Genomic DNA, 13,392 nt, shown 5'->3' on the forward strand with positions numbered 1-13,392 from the left:
ATTTGCAGAAGCATTCCCTGGGATATTCCTAGCTGTCTCCCAGACACTGGGTTCTTGGCTGCCCCACCACCCCACATTTACCCACATGATTTGTGAGAGCTATGGCTAGCTAGTCCTTCTTATAGGAAGGGTGGGAGGAAAATGAATGGACACCTGGCAACATACTCTTTTAGAAGGGTTTCTGATATCTGTGTAATGTTATCTCCCTCCCATACACACAAATTGCTATTATTAACATGAAACTACCATTAAATTTCCCAGAACAATGGACTGACCTTGCCAATTAACAGGGTTCTACTATGGAGTTCTCTGATGTTTACCGGGAAAGGTCATCTATACTTGATTTTTAGAGCAAAGTTTATAGGTAGGATTTTTCAACCATTACACATTAAAACACACACATATGTAGCCAGGAGTAGAGGGTACTGTAATAATAAAAAGCATGGTCAATCAAGGAAAGTCAAGAAAAGGGGAAAAAACAAGAAGAAAACAATGTAACAGAATATAAATGATAAAATGGCAACAATAAGACAAACATACAACAGTAAAAGTGCCTAGCTTAAATTCCTCTATCAATGGCTCTCACATTGATTAAAAAGATAACCTAGCTATATGCTGTCTCCAAGAGTCACATGTATAGCAAAATTACACAGAAAGGAAGAAGATAAAGGGATACAGGCTGGTGAATGCTAAGTAACAAAACAAAAATAGGGATGATAGCATTAATATTAAAAAGTGTAGGATTGGAGCACCTGGGTGGCTCAGTCGGTTAAGCGTCTGACTTCAGCTTAGGTCATGATCTCACGGTTTGTGAGTTCCACCCACGCTTCTGGCTCTCTGCTGTCAGCGCAGAGGCTGCTTCGGATCCTCTCTGCCCTTCCCCCTGCTTGTGCACACGGGCGCGTTTTCACTCTCTCTCCCTCTCTCTCAAATAAGTAAACTTAAAAAAAAAAAATCTTAAAAAAATGTGTAGGATTAAATGTAAAAAGCAATACTAAACAAGACATAGAAGAATAAGAGATACAAATCAGAGTCCATAATAATGAACCTTTATGCACTGAACATCTTAGCACGGAGTTAGAGAAAACAAAATCTGTTAAAAAAAAATAATAATGCAAATAAAACAATTAACAGATAAAAATTTCAAAACGTAAACTTTTCCATGATCATAGTGGGAGACTTTAACAAAATGCTTTCAGAACTTAAGTAGGCAAAAATAAGTAGGAAAAGAAGATTTTAATAACATCATTATCATTATCAACCTAAACCAGCAAGTAGGAAAGACACACAAATATTTAGAAGGACATGAACCACTTACAAAAATAGATGAAGTATTAGACCACAAAGAAACTTTTTAATTAACCAAAGAGTAGATGTACTAGCCACATATAACAAAAAACATAGCATCGAAAATTAACACAAGATGGCTTCTGCCCTCACCTCCATCCAAGCACTTGGAAACTAAAATAGGACCCTTTTAACTAACTCTTGGGTCGAAAAGGATATCACTACTGAAACTATAGGCTGTTCTAAAATTAACGGTGAGAATATGATGCCTTGAAATTTGTGAGATAAGATTAAAAATATACTTAGATTAAAAGTTAAGGATTTTATTTAAAAGGACTGGAAATAGACAAGCTTGTATTTTAGAAGTTAATAAGTGAAACATAAAGTAAAACAAAGTAGTGGAGGGAAATAGAGAAGGTAAATTATTTACCTTTATTAGAAAAAGTCTAGTGGTGCCTGGGTGGCTCATTCGGTGGAGCGTCTGACTCTTGAATTCAGCTCAGGTCATGATCCCAGGGGTCGTGGGATTGAGCCCTGCATTGGGCTCCGTGCTGAGCATGGAGCCTGCTTAAGATTCTCTCTCTGTCTCTTTCTGTCTCTGTCTCTCTCTCTCTTCTCTCTCCTCTCTCTTTCCCTCCCTCTGCCCCTCTCCCCCCACCTCTCTCTCTTCCTCAAAAAAATCAAAATTCAAAAAAGAAAAAGTCTGAATTTTCTGATAAATTAGAAAAAAAAAAAAAGATTGGCAGGACAGCAAAAGTACAGGATTAACAGGAAAGCTACTGGGCTAAGGCTGGAAAGCTGAGTTAATAGAAGACCCTGTCCCTGCCCTCATTGCCACTTTGGTTTAGTCAAGGTGAAAAGCATGTGCAGAAAATAATTAGGAAACAGGACTGTGTTGAGTAACGTGCCTACTTATGAGTTATTATAAGTGGTACACCTGTCTATGGCAGAGTAGCATTAGTCCCTGAGTCTCTGGCTTCAGGCAGAGCTGAATTTACATGTTGGCTTCAAAGTTATCAAGGGGCCCTGGACAGGCTATTTAGCCTTTCTAACTTGGTTAGCTTGTCTGTAAAGTGGGGATCTGGGAAGTGGCTGGTGGCAAGGGCTTAGTCTATGGCTGACTAAAAAAAAGTCAGTATAGCATCTCTTCCAGTCTCTTATGGAAGCTACTGAGATCACTAGGGCACCATCAGTATCTTAGTACATGGTACCCAGGACTGGGACGGAACCTAGTGTTTAGAGTGGCCAAGTTCTGCCTACCTGGATGAAGAGATGGGGGCATTTCACCTGTGACTATTTGGGAACTATGCCCATGGTGAATGGCTGAACAAGTCTCCATCCATTAAAAGGAAAAAAACAAATCTGTTAAGAATGGTACTGCTAATGCAGTAGTGGTTCTTGAGCTGGAGAGAAGATCCTAGGCACAGAGAAAGAAATGGTCAGTTCTCCATTCTGCAGTTGGTTGGCTCCCCTGAGTAGGAAAGGCAGAATCACAGCATCCTTCCTGACCTGCCTCTGACCGGTGAGCACCATTACCCATCATCACCATGAATGTGAAACCTCATCCTTCCCACCCCTCGGCATCAACATTCGGCTCCTCGGGAACGATGATGGATTTGAGAAGTCTTGAAAAAGTGACATGGTAAACACAAAGGGGGTCAGAGAGTAAACCCAGAGAAAAAAATGGGAACAACCCCCCCCCTTTTGTCTGTATTTAGGACTTGATGAGATTTTGTGGTTTGATGTAAAGTTAGAATGCGTCCAGGAGTACATAAAAATCTTGGGTTTTTAAAAAATATCTTTAGATGCCACAAATCAAACCACTTTAATCAGAATATTTGTTCAGTGGGGGGAAGAATCTGTGAAAGTCGTTAAATGATGTCTGTGGTCCAAACAAGAACTACTTGATGGCTCTGCTTCCTCCATTCCCAAGACACCATCAACTATAAGGTGTACCATCAAATTAATGACAGGTGAGGAGGCAGGGAAAGAAGACATGATATTAATGTACACTCGGATTCCAGGAATGTTAAAATCTGAAGGAAAAAAGCCACTACCAACACAAACATGCATCTTGGAATTAAGGAAATGCAGAATTTCACTCAGTTGGTGTTTTGGTGTTTTCTTGGCTGGTAGAGGCGAGGATTAATTTTATGAAAGCAGTTAAAAGATTTTTACTAATACATGGGGCAGAACTAAGGAAAATTGAAGGCAAAAAAAGCTTTTCAGGGCCATAGATGTATTTTCTTTCATTCTCTTGTCAAGACAAGAACAAAATTCAAAAAACACTGATAGGAGTATGTCAGAGGAGCCCAGTAAGCGACTGAAAGAGCTCCCAGTTGTCAAGAGTAGAACGCTTTGAACAACAAAATAAATAAAGTGGTGCTGAATTGTAACCCAAAGTATAAAATCAGTATCTCTGAGTCCATACTTATATAAATAAATGATTGAATAAATTAGTAAATGGGGAGAAGAGACAAATCTTCCATGCAGAAGAATTCCAAATAATTTATGTAGATACTCCTCAAGATTTTCCTTGCAGAGCATCCAGTAAGGAAGGAGGAGAAACCCAACAAGTAATCTGTAAGTACGTTCTTATCGTGAGAAAGACATCAGATAAAACCCAATTGTGGGGCATTCTACAAACTACTTAATCAGTACTCCTCAAAACTGTCAAGGTCATCAAAAATAAAGAAAGTCTAAGAAACGGTCTCAACCAAGAATAGCCTAAGGAGATGTGATGAGTAAATGTAATGTGATGTCTTGGATGGGATCCTAGAACAGAAAAAGGACATTAGGAAAAAAAAAAACTAAAGAAATCTAAATAAACTGTGGGCTTCAGTTAATAACACTGTATCGGGGTGCCTGGGTGGCTCAGTCAGTTGAGTGTCCAACTCTTGATTTTGGCTTGGGTCATGATCTCCGGGTCGTGGGATGGAGTCCCACTTCAGGGCTGAGTGTGGAGCCTGCTTGGGATTCTCTCTCTCTCCCTGTCTCTTTGCCCCTCCCCTGAACACTATCTCTCTCTCTCTCTTTCTCAAAACAAAAGTGACCCACATAAAAAAAAAAAAAAATTCAGTACTGTTTTATTGTTACTTATATACCATACTAAATATAAGATTTTAATGGTGGGGAGACTGGGTGCAGATGAGTGGGAACTTTGTATTTTTCTGTAAATTCACACCTGTTCTAAAAAACAAAGCCTGCTAAAATTTGTTAAATGCCAAACCAAATGAAAAAAAAAATTCACAGACAGGAGGCCAGGTTAGGGATTTTAAAGGAAAATTATAAAGCATTTTGTTAAGACCTTTAAAAATTCCACACAGCATGGCTTAAGTAGAACATATGTCACTGCTTAGTTGAAAAATGGAACTGGCAGTTTAACGCACAATGCGACACTTCTAAATACGTTCAAATGAAGTCATCGTTGTTTATCATCTGTGTAGTATTTTGTTTTTCTAAGATAGCAAAATTGTGCCATCATTCCCATTTTAAGACCACTGTCATGCTTATAGCCGTCTTGACTCAACTGGCTACTCTAACTGCACAGTTCAATCAGAAAACCAGCCATCAGCTGTCAGACTGGTGGGCCAGTTAATGCGCGTTTTCAGAGCCAGAAATGCAATCAAGTGGTGAGACATAAGAGCTTCGCAGTTGTTCAGAGTCCTGATCCCAGGACTCGTTTCCTTACTCTGTGTTCTCACATCGAAAACTTCACTGGGGAATTAGAGGGTAATATTTTCAAGACTTGGAACAGTGAGGTTTTCTACAATTACCTTTCTAAAAAACAAAAAATCCTCTTAAAAGCATTTTAAAGAAAAGAATTATGCTAGGGTAGCCAAATAGAAACAACTTTGGGGTTTCTGTACTGAGTCAGGTTGTACAAATTGCAGAATATTCCGCTCGGTCCAGGACATGGTTTTAACTCCCACACACTACTTCCTACATCCACAAATTCCATGTGTGTGGACCTCCACAGAGCTAGAGGAATCATGGAAGGAGAAAGGAAGGCACTGACCACAGGAACAAGAAAGCTAGAAACGGCACCCTGGCTTCTGGCACCGTCCTGCCTCAGCTCTTCTCCAGTCGCCCCTCTGCTGGGGGCACAGAGGTTCACACCAGGGCACTCGCCTGGTGCTCTTGCCTGGCCAGCATCAAGGCCCCCCCACTGCCGGGACTCACATACCTGCAGGAACCCACCACCATCCCACAGGGAAGCCAAAACCCTGGCATATTTTGGAGACAATCCGGGGGGAGTGGGGGATGTCTGCCAGTTAGTTCGCCTGGGAGGCAGAGAGGACCGTGGCTTTGTTTGCTGAACCAAGAATTAGGGCACACCGCCTGACAGCAGGACTGAAAAGACTGGATGTGAACTTGAGACTGGCTGGGGAGATTCAGGGTGAGTGGGTCTTGTCACTGCAGGATCCAGAAGTGTGAACTGAGCCCTGGGTGTGCTTCTCCGTGGTGGTGCCCTCCGGAGAGGAGCCTGGGGACCTCCTGGGCTCAGCACCATGGCCCAAAGCTGGCCCTTCCTGGGGAGTCCTGAGGGCAGCCACAGCGGGGCCCTGTCCAGATGACTGGAGAGCCCCCCGGGGATGTGCTATGAGCAGTCTGCCTCTTCTCAGCTGCTGCCCCAACCCCACGACTCTGGGGCTCCAGACTCCCCATCTCTCCCTTACCCCTGATCCTTGCCAGATCACAAGTGCCAGGAGTCCAGACATTATTCTTCTCTGCCTTTCTCCCAAGCTTATCTCCTCTTTACCTGTGTCCTAGGGATGCCTCAAGCAAGCTGGGGGACCCCTTTGGAGTGACAAAGTCTCCTTTAGAAGCAGGGTTACCCCAGTGTGAAGCAAGCAACGAGACGATCTTATCACATGCCTCTGACCACTTAGAGAGGCAGGCAGAGACGGTGCAGTGAGGAAGTATAATGTCACATGCGACATTTACAGGAAACTGGCTAGAAGATTGCAGGGGAACTTGAGAACTTGTCGTTTTCCGCGGATTAAAACAACACAGGTTAGTGCTTTTTTTCCCCCCCCTGAAAAATCTTCCATAGCCACTCTAAACTACCTAACTTGTTCTCTTTCCTTAAACTGTCTTTCTGTAATGCGAAGAAATTGCTCTGGCTTTGAATGTGAGAGCCAGGGCATAGCTGAAAGCCACACTTTGTTAGAGGAACAAACATCGAGCCATTACTGTGAAAATGAAATTCTCAGAATCTCTTGCTTCCCTCTTTACCTTTAAAAAACAACCTTCAGATGTTCATGCTTATGAACATTAACTTATTTCATGGAATTCAGCTATAAGCCTCTCCTCATGTTTACCTATTAGCATAAAGCTGAAACAGGACAAATCAGCTTGTGTTTGCGGGCACTCGTGGGGTGTTCAAAGGGCGGTGGAAAATACTGAAATATTATGTGTGGAAACATGCTGCGAGTCTGAATGCAAAAATGTTGTTTTTATGTACTTTTCATCTGGTAAAATGAATCTTTTGGCCTGTATTTCCTGTTACAATGCATTTCTCATATTTTTATACATCTTAGTTCCCTTTTGTATTTTTTCTGCCCTCTTCTTTTCTTCCTTCCCTTTTTTTTCTTCCTTTCTTTCTTCTATTAACTTAAAGCAAGGGTAGAGAAGAGGGGGTCGGGGACAGCCTGAATGTGAGGTGAGGAAGTCCCCTGCCTGCGCGCGCATGGCCCCAGGCTCCCACCGCGCGGTGCCCGAAGAAGCCATGCGGTGGGGACCATCACTAGAGCTGTGTGTCTTCACAAGCCATGCTACTTGTACGAAGGAGGACTTGAAGAGTCTAGAGCCGAGCCAGAGGGACAGTTAAAGCACTGGAAATTAGAGCCTAGAAACAGCTCAATGGTCCAAGGTTATTCATCCTCTGGCCGGTGTGGGACAGTTTAATGAAGAGCGTCAGGTCAATAAAAGGCTCTTCCGCAAGGGCCTGATACTTTCAGACCTGTACGAAAAAGGAGTGTCTCGAATCTGAGTTAGAGGGAGGAAGTTACTGCATTCTTGGATTGTTATCAAGCACTAGAACAGGTTGGCCAGAGAAGGTGCTGAGTCTTTTTCTGGATGTTTTTGAAAACCTACTAGATTTCTTCCGTGGCTGCGTTAACGTGTTGATAGAGGTGGGGAGAGTAATGAAGAGAGGTTGAGTTGGGAGCTTCTTGGTTCCTCTTGTCGTTCTAGCCCACGGTGTTCTCCAGAGTGTCTGCACTGAAAAAACAACAAAGGGGTGAGGGGTTAGAAGACTCACGTGTTGTTTACATCCCAGTAGTGCAAAATAACCAGAACAGTGATGAAAGAGAAAAATCATTGTTGATTATGTCCTCAGACGGCCACATTTTTTTCATTTTTTACTACCATGTTGTGCAAGAAAATGGAGGGGAGGCTCACAGAATAGGGCTGGATTCCAAGTTGGAGATCTCGGCCCCAGTGGCTTCAGAACCCCTGCACTCGCTCGGAGAGGCAGCCCACCTTTCCATCGGGGTTGGGGGTGGAGGGGAGGTTGGACGCCATTGGTGTTTGGAGCCCTGTGCACAAATCAGTGCCTGAAGGAGGTGTACACACACCAGAGGAGAACTGCACACACACCAGGAAGGTCTCTTGCACACGGCACTAGGAGTGCCCCTGAGATCAAAAAGAGGCTCACGACTTCGTGGTGGCTGGACATCCCTAGAAGGAGCTCTTCTTTCAGTTTTGCTTTGCTTTTTCAGTTGGTCATAGAGCTTTGTTGCTCAGGGACTTTTGCATTCTGCTAATCTGCTGCACATAGTAGAAAAGGGCTTTTTTTTTGTTAGAATATTTTCCAGATGGACCTAATGTCTCTTTTATTAATGCATCCTTCCAAAAGCTGTTTCCATTTATTCTGGGGTTGTCTGTTCTCTCCCTAGCCAATTTCTCACCCCCTTCTCCAGCTTTCCACCTTTGGGGTGTTCCTTTGTGCTATAAATGCAAGAAAAGGTTTATGATGTTATGATGTAGTGCCTCTGAGCCCCAAACCTGGAAGTGGTTCTGGAAAAAAAGGACATGGAACAGCACAGGGTGGTAGATCACGTCAGATGGTGGAGAGCACCTGGACTATTATTCTAGCTTGTCATTTTTAGACAGGAATTACTGCCAAGTTGAACACTGAGTTCAGTTTGAAGGTCAAACGCAGGAAGAGATAAATAGTCACCTTTTATCTTGAGAGAAAATTGTGAATTTTATGAGGAAGGAGGACTGTATAGGCATGTTCCTGAATTCTCTAAATAAGAAGAAGGGGACTGACTTTGCAAATTCCTCTTCTCCTAGACCCTGACGTATAGGCAGGCTTCTTCTCCCCAGGATGCCGGGTAGTAGTAGAGTAACACTTCAGAGCCAGCCTCCACGGATAATGGGGTTGCCTGGGTTCCAGAAGGACAAGCTGGTGAGATACACGAAACATTCATGCTGGAAGGGAAAAGAAAAGAAAAAACAAAACTTTGATGAGTGCAGCTTTCACAGTTGAATTCATCATTGGTCATCTTTTTGAGTTGTCACCACCAAGTCTGGAGGCCCAGCCCCCCGGGCTTCTCAGAGAGATGTTTCTGGATGTGGGTAAAGTATCACAGTTTTGTCATCACCATTATGCTGGGAAATATTGGGAGCCACAGGTGGTGGGTTTTTTTAATTGTGTTAAAACAGACATCACCTAAAATTTTCCATCTTAATCATTAAGTGTGTAGATGGAAATTCCGTAAACCGTTAAACCGTTAACCGTTAAACCGTTAAACAACTTCCCATTTCCTTCTCCCCCAGCCCCTGGCAACCACCATTCTACTTGGTGTTTCTGAGTTTGGCTACTCCGAGGACCTTGTAGAAGTGGAATCATACAGAATTGGTCTTCTTGTGACTGCTTTATTTCACTTAGCGTAATGCCCTCCAGGTTCACCCATGTTGTAGCATGTGTCAGAACCCCCGCCCTTTTTTGAGACCGAGTAATACTCTATGATGTGCATACACCACATTTTCTTTACCCATTCATCTGTGGAGGACATTTGTGTTGCTGCCGCCTTTGGCCTTTGTCGATCACGCTGCCGTGAACCGGGTATACAAACATCTCTTTAAGACCCTGCTTTCAATTTGTTTGTATACATACCCAAAAGTGGTATTGAGGGATCATCTGGTAATTCTGCCTTAAATTTTTTGATGAACTGCTATGCAGTTTTCCATAGCGGCTATACCATTTTACCGTCCCCCTGACAGTGCACGGGGGTTCCAATTTCTCCACATCCTAGTCAGTACTGGTTGCTGGTTTTTTTCATAGCAGCCATCCTAATGGGTGTACGATGATATCTTGTAGTTTTGATCCACATTTCCGTAACAATTAGCGACATTGAGCATCTTTTTATGTGCTTGTTGACCATTTGTGTATCTTCTTTGGGGAAATGTTTGTTCAGTCCCTTGCCCATTTTTTAAATGGGGTTGTTTGGTTTTTGTTGTTGAGTGATAGGAGTTCTTTACATATTGTAGCCATTAGGGAACTATAAAGTAGAAATAGTTCTTTAAAGTATTGTATGTGCTCTAATGTTCACATCATCTGCTACGAGCCAGTTGCTCTCGTGGTATACACTCTTGAAAAAGACCAGGAGGTTCAATAATGCGATTTTTTTCAACACCATTGATTTTTATCTTGACTCTGGAATGCTTGACAAAATCTCTGTGATTTTCAGCTTATAAGCAGTTCAGTTTTCAAGAGCTGACAAGGATGAAGGCAAGGAAAATAAAGGAAACAGAAGAGATAGCATGGGGTAATGCTTTTTATTCTTTCCATAATTTATACTTTTTGACTACGTAATCTTCAGGAAAAAGCCTTTTCCTCAGTTCTGTTGACTAAAACCAGACTTCATGCAGGAATAAACACACTTCCTGAGAATCATCCAGTAATTATGTCTTCTTATACCACCCTCCCTCTAAACCCACAGGCTTGAAGATACCTCAGATTACAAGATCAGTATCATTTTCCTTCATGAATGCCTCAAACAAAATGTTGTATTTTTCTTCTGGGTCATAAGGACCCAAAGACGACTTGGCCTGTTGTCCCAGAAAAGAAGCAAGGCAGTAAGACTATTCTGGAGCCATGGCCATGCTGTTTGTTTAGATTATAGATTTTCTGGAAGGAAATGGTAGGGAAGTTATGATGGACAGCCTCATGCACTGCTCTGTGGTCTTCTTTGGCTGAAGGTGCTGTCTTCTAAATAAAACATCATTAACACTTATGTGTACTCTGATGTTTCTGAGGAAGGGATTGCCCACATGCTTGGTTGATTTTTCACTGTGCCCTTTCAGTTTCCCATTTTCTTCACCAGTTGGAAAGTTGGTGCTGTTTCCCCCCCCCCCAAAAAAAAAGCCTCTAAGTGTCCCCTCCCCACCAAAAAGGCATCAGAAAATGACAAGAATGGGTTGCATTTATTTGTTTATGAAAGGACAGAGAAGGCTTTTCCTCAAAAATAATAAACTACGGGGTGGGGCGCCTGAGTGGCTCCATCGGTTAAGCATCGATCGACTCTTGATTTCGGCTCAGGTTGTGATCTTGCAGTTCATGAGTTCGAGCCCAACATCAGGCTCCACACTATCAGTGGGATTCTCTCTCTCTCTCTCTCTCTCTCTCTCTCTCTCTCTCTCTCCCTCCCTGCCCCTCCCCTACTCATGCTCTTTCTCATTCTCTCTCTTGCACACTCTCTCTCTTTCTCAAAATAAATAAATAAACTTCAGAAATTAATAATAATAAACTGGGAAAAGATGAGTCCTTGAATGGAACCTTGTATGGTGCACTCCACACAATTTAAGAGGCACCTATTCCTGGCTTGCAGGACTCTGCCGGTTCCACTACCAGGTACTTACATATCACTAAGACTGTAATTTCTCAATACTAATTAGAAGTGACTTACCAGAGTCTGTTTTGATGCTTTCTGGTAGGAATTAGGCTTCCTTTCTACTTTTGTTTGTGTCTGGATTTTAATAATATGTCATGTTTTAAGCTCTCGCATTGTACTGTTTTGTAATCCTAGTGTGGCTTAAAAACAAAGAGGTTTTTCTTTGCAGTAGGACACATGTTTGCACACACACATGCACAGGTACATACAAATATATATATATATATATATATATATATATATATATATATATATATATATATATTTTTTTTTTTTTTTTTTTTTTTTTTTAACAGGGCAAAAATTCTTTAGGGCATATATTTCCTCAACCAAAAGTCATTAGATGATATCTTGGGACCTACAATTATTTGGAATATGCAGCTAATCTTAGACCAGGAGGTTGTGCATATATTACCCCTACAGGTTCATTTGGAGGTTTGCTAACGAACTGCTACTCTTTGGGTAAATCACTGATTTACCCAAAATGGTGATTACATGGTGATTCGGAAGCCACTTCTTTGATTTCCAGGCCAGCTGTAGAAAGATTTGGTCTTTCTTATAGGCTTTAAAGGCCTGTAGAACGATCCAGAGTCCTGTAAACGGGGTGTGGGGTCAGTAGAGGGGCTGCGTTGCACCTCGCCAGCTTGCCATGCAGAAGGCTACACAGGGAGGAAGGGAATTGGAGTTCCAACTCTGCCTTCTAACTGCGGTGTGGCTTCTTAGGAAAGTCCCAGTTCCAGAAGTCATTTAACTAAATGAACATTCTTGATGAACTGCCACGAGGGCTTCGCCTAAAACCTCTTTCAAAGCCAGCAATGTGTGCCTTCACTCTCTCTCTCTCCTTCCTTCTGCCTTTTCTCTTCTTTCTCCTCTCACTCTCCTGCCATTCCCTGCCCCTCACCTCGTGAAAATTCAGGTGTATGGACAGCTTGCTTCCTTCTCTAGCCTGGTCTCTCAGCTTTTTGTTCCTCGTCCCCAGAGCATTTAATAACCTTCCTGCAAAACAGGGACAAATTGGGGCTGAGGCACACAGTTACCGGACTAACAATGTTGGAGAGGTTTTATATAGGAATACTAAAGTGGAAAAAAAAAATAATGCTGTTACAAGATAAACCCTGACAAATCAGGAAGAGTAGATAGTTTACTTTTTTAAAACTTCTGTTAAAGATTCATACAGAGGGAGCAGTAGGGGAAAAAGAATTGAAAAGGCCAGAGGATAATTTGCTCTGAAAGACAAAAATGTTAGGTTATTCAAAAACTATTTTTTTTCTCCTAAGTCAGTGCCAGGAACATCTGGCCTTGGGAAAAGTTTAGGAAAAGAGGCTTTCAGATGCCGTTGTCATTATTTAAAACTTAAAGAGGTAGGTCAGAAATAGAACCCTGGGTTTTTCGAAGTAGAAGGGACCTTCAAGAGTTCAATCTTCTTGTTTTCAGATTTGGAAGCTGAAGCCCAGAAAGGTTAGAGGTGATTTATCTTGGTCAAAATAGCTAATTAGTGAGAGTAGTGAGCATAGACCAAGGTTCCTGACTGCAGCATGGGTCCACCCGCTGCAGGGTTGAGAGGCCCCAAGGACGGGGAGTCTGGATGTCGGTGCCCTTCTGGGACACCATCTACAGGGACCACACTCCTGCCAAGTAGGAGTGGACCAAGAGACTGAGGAGTTAATGAACTCCCAAATGTATAATGTATAGATAAGCATAATATAAGTATTATAGTACAGATGAGATATATATATGTATATATACATATATATATGTATATACATATGTATATATGTATATACATATATATATGTATATGTATATATATATATATGTAAACAACTAATCCAGCCTACCCAGAGAAAGTTTGTGCCCAGTGAACAGTGAAAATCCTCATAGAGCAAAATCCATAGAGGAAAAATTCCCAGTGGTTGCCCACGATTGACCAGGAGGAGGGATTCTGAGTCATGTGGACATGAATATGGATTGAGAGGGGTTGTCCATTGTGAAGCGTAGATGAAGACCATGGCTTACCGTGGCCCAAACTGAGTAGCCCTCGGGAGGCTTACCCGTCCTTAGCCCTGATTCCAAAATCCCTAAACCGCCTTCTGCACACTGAATTAGTTTCCTGGGTACCATCACCTCAGAAGAGTATATTCTGGAGAGTGGACATAGCCACTGGGAAGAAATGCCATTATTTATAAATTCCAGTGTGCCC

At 42.3% G+C, this 13,392-nt stretch overlaps 1 protein-coding gene and 2 long non-coding RNA genes across 6 annotated transcripts in view; 1 reads left to right on the top strand and 2 right to left on the bottom strand.

Annotated features, from left to right (window-relative positions):
• WIPF1 (WAS/WASL interacting protein family member 1) overlaps window positions 1-13,392 on the top strand; it is a 124,871-nt gene that overhangs the window by 37,537 nt on the left and 73,942 nt on the right. For 2 of the 3 annotated variants that reach the window (XM_058713576.1, XM_058713562.1), the window contains exon 1: window positions 6,120-6,303. The exons of the other annotated variant lie outside the window; for it this stretch is intronic. The gene's annotated coding sequence lies outside the window, so the exon portion shown is untranslated. Of the gene's footprint in view, window positions 1-6,119; window positions 6,304-13,392 lie in introns of those variants that run through there. 3 annotated transcript variants of the gene reach the window in all.
• On the bottom strand, window positions 6,727-9,028 carry LOC131502702 (uncharacterized). The gene is made up of 2 exons (XR_009257128.1): window positions 8,567-9,028; window positions 6,727-7,512 (listed from the first exon to the last, which is right to left on the bottom strand). It is a non-coding gene; the product is annotated as an uncharacterized LOC131502702 (long non-coding RNA).
• Window positions 12,110-13,392, bottom strand: part of LOC131502695 (uncharacterized) — a 126,596-nt gene continuing 125,313 nt past the window's right edge. For both annotated transcript variants that reach the window (XR_009257123.1, XR_009257124.1), the window contains one exon: window positions 12,110-12,188. This is a non-coding gene — a long non-coding RNA (uncharacterized LOC131502695). The remainder of the gene's footprint in view (window positions 12,189-13,392) is intronic.

This window comes from Neofelis nebulosa, chromosome 2, assembly GCF_028018385.1.
Source record: "Neofelis nebulosa isolate mNeoNeb1 chromosome 2, mNeoNeb1.pri, whole genome shotgun sequence".
Classification (NCBI taxonomy): domain Eukaryota; kingdom Metazoa; phylum Chordata; class Mammalia; order Carnivora; family Felidae; genus Neofelis; species Neofelis nebulosa.